Source organism: Pseudopipra pipra, chromosome 5 (assembly GCF_036250125.1).
Source record: "Pseudopipra pipra isolate bDixPip1 chromosome 5, bDixPip1.hap1, whole genome shotgun sequence".
Classification (NCBI taxonomy): Eukaryota; Metazoa; Chordata; class Aves; order Passeriformes; family Pipridae; genus Pseudopipra; species Pseudopipra pipra.
The window spans coordinates 10,551,325-10,557,376 of NC_087553.1; the positions used below are offsets into that span (position 1 = coordinate 10,551,325).

Below are 6,052 nucleotides of genomic sequence, written 5' to 3' on the forward strand. Positions count from 1 at the left end.
TCTCTCTGTCACTCAGTAAAAGAATACTGTGTTCCTAGTTAAGCTTGTTTCTCCCCATACTCAGTGAGGCCATTTTTGTCATCCTACCAGAGACTTTGTGACCCTAGTTTGGTTGCTGTGGCTAAAAAAGATCGTTGTGACTCTCATTCAGTGTGAAGCTGCTGCCACTAAAAATGACAGGCCAGACTTTTGCCTTCTTTTTTACATGAAATCCTTAGTTGTCTCTACCTCACATCAAGTCCTGGTTTGTCCCACCACAGCTGCTCCCTGGGAGCTTGCTGGCGGAAGGACGGTTCTTACACTTGTCACCTATTAAAAGATTAATTATTTCCGTGTTGAAAACACGTTGGGACCTTTTGGCCCCAGGTTGTGATCTGTCACATCCACTCTGTTCTTTCTCACTTGCTGGAGCATTGGGCAGGGCCAGCACGATGCCATCAGGCAGAAGGGTTGTTCTGGGACAATGGAAGTGGCAGATGTAGCCAGGAGCAGGCGATGACTCACAGCAGAGGAGTCCTCCTGCCGCGCTGGATGGGGTCCTGGCACGCTCCGCTCTGTGACTGGGAATGTCATGGCTGGCTTTGGCGAGATGTGCACAATAATTATCCAGTGGCTTAAGGAGGAAACACAGAATGAAAAACATTCTGTAACTTCAGCCTCAGTGACAGCAGGGTTATTTTGCTGCAGTGTGACTGCTTCCCCTCAAGCCAGCTCATGTATGGCATTTTGTAGCCGTAACATGACGCTCACCCTGCTTCACCCCAGAAGGCTGGAGCTTCTCTTTGCCATGTCACTTCATCACCTAATTGTTGGTTGTATGCATTATGAGAGGCAGTGCTTCTGCACAGCAGGCAGAACTGAACCTTGTTGCAAGTCCATTAACTCAGATGGAGCTACCTCCAGAGATGAATGTGTATGGAACTTCAGCGCTACTTTAATCAGAGTATTTCATATTCATGAACCTGTGTGTAAAGGGAGCTGTGTAATTAAGATCATTCATAATGCTGTAGGGTATTCAAGCTAAGATAAGGAAGGTAACTTTTTTTTAAGGGCACAAATTGATCTCATGCTGGTGTTAGGAAAGCCTGTTCCAGTGCACGTGTTCGGTTGTGCTGCTGTTCTCTGAGTGCATGTAAAAACAACAATAAGGTTTTCTGATAAATAACATAATCATTTTGCTCAGTGTTGATGACTGTAACCAAGGCTAAAATACAGTGATGTGCATAAAAACTGTGGTGAATCAATGCAGTGCTTGTCTGTAGCCTCCTCCTGAACACTGGGAAAGGACAAGACTTCGGGTGATAAACTGCTGTGCCTTTCCCTTCTCTCATCCTCCTTAGAATTCCTCAGCATGTGAAAAGACATGCATCTTCTTCTGAAGGGAAAGAAACACAGCAGGTATAAGGCATATGCACAGTCTCATAGTATCTCACTGTTTGCCTGGCTCATTCAGAGCCTTGAAACTCCCCTTCACCTAAAATATGACCTGCTGTGGGAAAACAGAGGACTTTCTGTCCCCAGGAGTCTGCAAATGGTAGTTATGGAAGAGGTTTAAAAATGTGTTTCAACACATCATGCAATTAATAATCAGCTTTGTACTCCCTTCTGGCTTAAGTTACAAAGGAAAGAGGCATTCAGCAAGGCTGTCCTTGCTTTCCACAAATCTCACAGCAACTTGCCATGAAATTGTTCGGAAGAGGGGCCTGAGAGCTGATCCACGGAGGCTTGAGAAGCAGCTTGTCTGTTGTTGCAGACTGAGCCCTCTGCTTTTGGGGTGAGTTTGGAATTTTCCTTGAGAAAACTCATCTGAGGTAGAGGAAAACACCACCTTCTCCCTCTCTTGGTGAAGTGCAGATCCGATCTGGAGAAGAAGCAATGATTTTTGTTCCACTTCCTTACCTGCTGGTTCTGAAATCCAGGAGACAAAACTTCCTTCTCCCATGGCAGCATCTGTTAACCTGTTGTCAGTCCCTCCTCTCTTCAGTGTGGATATCTCTAGGGGCTTGTTTGTCCCACAACCTGCACCAGGTCCCCTAGTTCCTGACTCAGTCCCATGTATTTGCCACTTTTTGTGAAAGTGGAAATGTTATTGCCAGATTAATCACCTGGGAAGCTCTCTAGGTGGATCTGAAGTCTTTGCTTGGGGTTCAGATTTACACAAATGCTCCTGCTCTTATTTTTGTATCACTTTACTGAAGAAAAATGCCTTCTTAAATTTGATTCTGATGTATTATTCTTATTTCCAGTCGAATAGTTTTCTGTCCTCAAAAACAGTCATTTGCAGTTTCAGTGAAGGCTCACTAGAAGTTTCTTTGATATTGTACTTTAGAAAATATGACAACTTTTGCTGTATTCAATTCTATGCCTGGCAAGAACACTGTTCTAAATGACACTGGAAGTCCTGAAAAGCTGATATAATTTGATATAGCAATCTTTGTGTCTCTGCACAAATAGTCTTTCACAAGAATAATGGTATTGTCTCTGATGCTCTTGTCAGGTTCTAAACAAGATTGTTCTTGATTTGCAGAACTTACCAGGATGCTGATAAATGGCTGTCACCCCTTATTGGACATGAATTCATTGGTGAGTGAACTGACCCAAGGTTTAGATCACAGAGAAGTAGGTCAGGTTTGCAAAGGGGTTTGAGACTCTCTAAAGAAATGCACTGCTGCAAATAAGATTGCAATGCTGAACAGAGCAATCCTGAACACACTGTATGCTTCATGCAGAAAACTTGCAGCAGCTGAGGAAGAACAAACGATGGTTGCAAGTGGCAGCACTTGCAGAAATTTATCTTTTAAGAAAAATAGACTTCTAAATGCTTTTCTTGACATGGAAATCCAATATTGTTTTAGCATCCAAGTCCAGTCTCGGGCCTATGGAAATACCTTTGCCATTTCTTAGGGCTAGATACTTTCCAAAGCATAAAGTAGCAAATATGAATGACTACATGTAAGGCATTATGCAGTAATGAAGGTTTTAAGTGAAAGCTAAAAGATTGTGCCATAGAATTTTCCATGAACTGTAATGGAAGATGCATGGTTAAACCACCCATACTGCAATCCTTATTTTCATTACAAGTTCTACCACTGTCTTCTTGCCCTTCACTGAGGTCTCAGTTGGTTTTTGTATTTTTCTTTTTCGCTTTTTCTGGTTTAGACAAATACCACAGTAATGAATATTTTAGAATAGCTTCTAAAATAATGGAATTTCTATAGTTTTTCACTGTTTTCCCCCCTCTCTTTATCCATTTTTACAAATAGATAACCAAGAGCCAAAACAGTTCTTTGGTTTCAGAGGACTCCAAGCAAACTATCCAGGAGATTCTAGAAAGCTCAAATAATTTATTTCACAGTAACTCATATATTTATATTCCTGGGCATCTCTCAGCTCTGGAAAGAGGGAGAAACACCAAAGTACTGTGGCACAGTCACTTTTTTAATGATATTCCTGCTTTAACCTCAAATGGGAGAACTTGCCATCTAGACAAATGTCCTAACCACCCAGACCTATTCCAGTATGAGATCCTCTAAGTTCCTGTGAGAAGCTTTAACATCTTGGGGTTTGTTCTGAAGAAATGCTTTGGTGTTTTTAACTTCCTAAGCCATTTCAGGACAAAGAAATTACTTCAAACTCTCCAACCCTTTCCTAATATTACATTTTATAGGTAGGTGGATCAGTACCTTTTATTTCTGAAAGCAATAACTGCTAAAATGCATTTATTGAGTAGTTTTCCAAACAGTAAACTTATTACTGGTAAATTATAAAAAAATAGTATCTAAATTAGTTTGGTAAATAGTATCTAGCTAGCACTTTATATAATTTTGGTGCATATGGGATAGAGAACTAAGATTTTATCTGAAGAGTTGTGCTTTGGAAGGAGATCAGATAGAGTTTCTCTTCTGATGGCAATTTTGTTTTGCTTCAGTGTTTTTCTCTGGAGGATCTGGATTATTGTAGCCAAATAGAAAAACATCTTTTCCCGCTGATTTGAAAGCAAAATGGAAGAAAAACTGATGTTCTAAGAAAAATTACTCCATAAATACAGAAAAGGAAGAAGAAAGGAATACCCTCAAACCAAACAATCAAAGAGACCCATTTTCTTTTCGGGTTTTCTTTTTTCTTTTGGTGATGACATTCAGTGGTTGATTAATGTTGCGTCAGGCCAGGTTTTGTTTAGCTACATAATATCTTTCTGCAAACTCTCCCCACGCCTTTGTGGATGGTGACAAGAGCTTGGATTTTCCTAGTGATGATTAGTGCCTTGGGGCTGTTCTCAGTGTGGTGAGTGATGCTCTGATTGTCCCTTCTCATCAGGCAACATTAGAAGCAAGCGCTTTCTATGGAATTTTTCTTGTGCCAGAGGATGTGCATCATTATTCCAACTCTTTGGCTTCTCTCCTTCATTGAAATTCATTTGGATCTGCAAAGCTGTCCCGTGAGCATGAACACTGTGCAATTGGAAATACCCCATTCCCCTCTAAACTCTCTCTCCCTTTATACCCATTTGTACAAGACATGGCTCATTCTCCTTTCTCCTGTAACTCAAGCACTGAATCAGGCTCGGTAGGTTCTGCTAATGCTCCTGTCACTTCTTTTTTTAAATGTTCGAGCAAAAGTGACCTGGCCTTTTGGTATCTCAATCGCCTCGTGTTTTAAACAAGGATAAAATCCATTCCTCCTTCACTCATTACCGATGTTTCTCAATCAGAGCAGCCAAGTCTATTAATCTGAAAAGGAAAACCAGAGTAGCCACAATTGTGTGTTCAGCCTTTGCTGGGAACTGCTCCTCCCGGACAGCACCCCTCTACTCCTTGTTGTGCTCCCATTCCTGCACTTTGGTTGGCCTTTCCTGAAGAGTCTCATTCACGAGCCATATGGGGCTACCTGCCCACTTCCAGATCCGATGGCACTGGAGCCTTCCTCGTGGATTCAGTAGCACTGTCTGTGGTGTGGAATGTGTCAGAAGAACAGTCAAAGTCAGTATGTCTGCTCGGGTAGCACTGACACATAGAGTTCAAAGAGTAGAGAATTATATGTCTGAAATGTAATTTTTTAGAGGCCAAATAAAAAGAACTGAAGAATGTATATAATACACTCTGAAGTAATTGGGTTTTTTTTAAAATTTTCAGAATTTGTTTTAGACCAGTCTCCAGAAATTACATTTGAAAGTTTTTTGGTTTGGGTAATTTCGAATACTCTACTCTTTCATTGTGTGGTAGAAAATCACGTAAGTTTGCTTCAGAGATTGGTGTTGCTTCATTTCAGTATTAAATATAAATGCATTCCATTTTTTTTAAAGAAACTGGTTAATTTACTACATAATTTCCTGCTTATTTTATCTGTATTTGTATCTCTTTTGCAGTCCCTGTGTTGCAGTACCTGTGTAAATAAGGATTTAAAAATTGAAAAAAAAATGTTTTGGTTCCTACAACAGAATCACAGAACAGAAGAACATTTACAGAACCACAGAATAGCTCAGGTTGGAAGGCACTTCTGGAGATCGTTCAGTCCACCCCGTCTGTTCCAGATCAGCTACAACATGTTGCTCAGGGCTGTTTCCAGTTGGGTTTTGAGTATCTTCAAGGACAGAGAATCAACAACCTCTCTGGGCAACCTGTTCCAGTGTGTGACTTCTCTTATAGTAAAAATCTTTTTTCTTATATTTAAATGGAATTTTCTGTATGAGTCAGACCTGTCTTATTTACTATCTTCCATTGGGTAGGATTCTCCCATATTGGTAATATCCTCCTGAGACATTTTTTTTCCTCCAGACTGACCAATTCCAGTTCTCTCATCCTTTTTATGGTCCAATTTTTTCATTGGCTTTGATGGACTCAGTCTGTTAATAAAACTGTGTCCCTCTTGTACCAAGAAGTCCAGAACTGGGCACACCACTGCAGATGTGGCCTCACCAGTGCTCAGTGGAGGGCATGGATTACTTCTCTCAACCATGTTGTCAACACTCTTCCCAATGTAACCCAGGATATTGTTGGCTTTCTTTGCTGCAAGGGCACGTTGCTGGCCCGTGTTCAGCTTGGGGCTCTGACTT

At 41.0% G+C, this 6,052-nt stretch overlaps 1 long non-coding RNA gene across 1 annotated transcript; it reads left to right on the forward strand.

Annotated features, from left to right (window-relative positions):
* The first annotated feature begins 1,620 nt into the window (after nt 1-1,620).
* Nucleotides 1,621-5,524, forward strand: LOC135415269 (uncharacterized). The gene is made up of 3 exons (XR_010431037.1): nt 1,621-1,774; nt 2,528-2,583; nt 5,380-5,524. It is a non-coding gene; the product is annotated as an uncharacterized LOC135415269 (long non-coding RNA).
* Nucleotides 5,525-6,052: the final 528 nt, after the last annotated feature.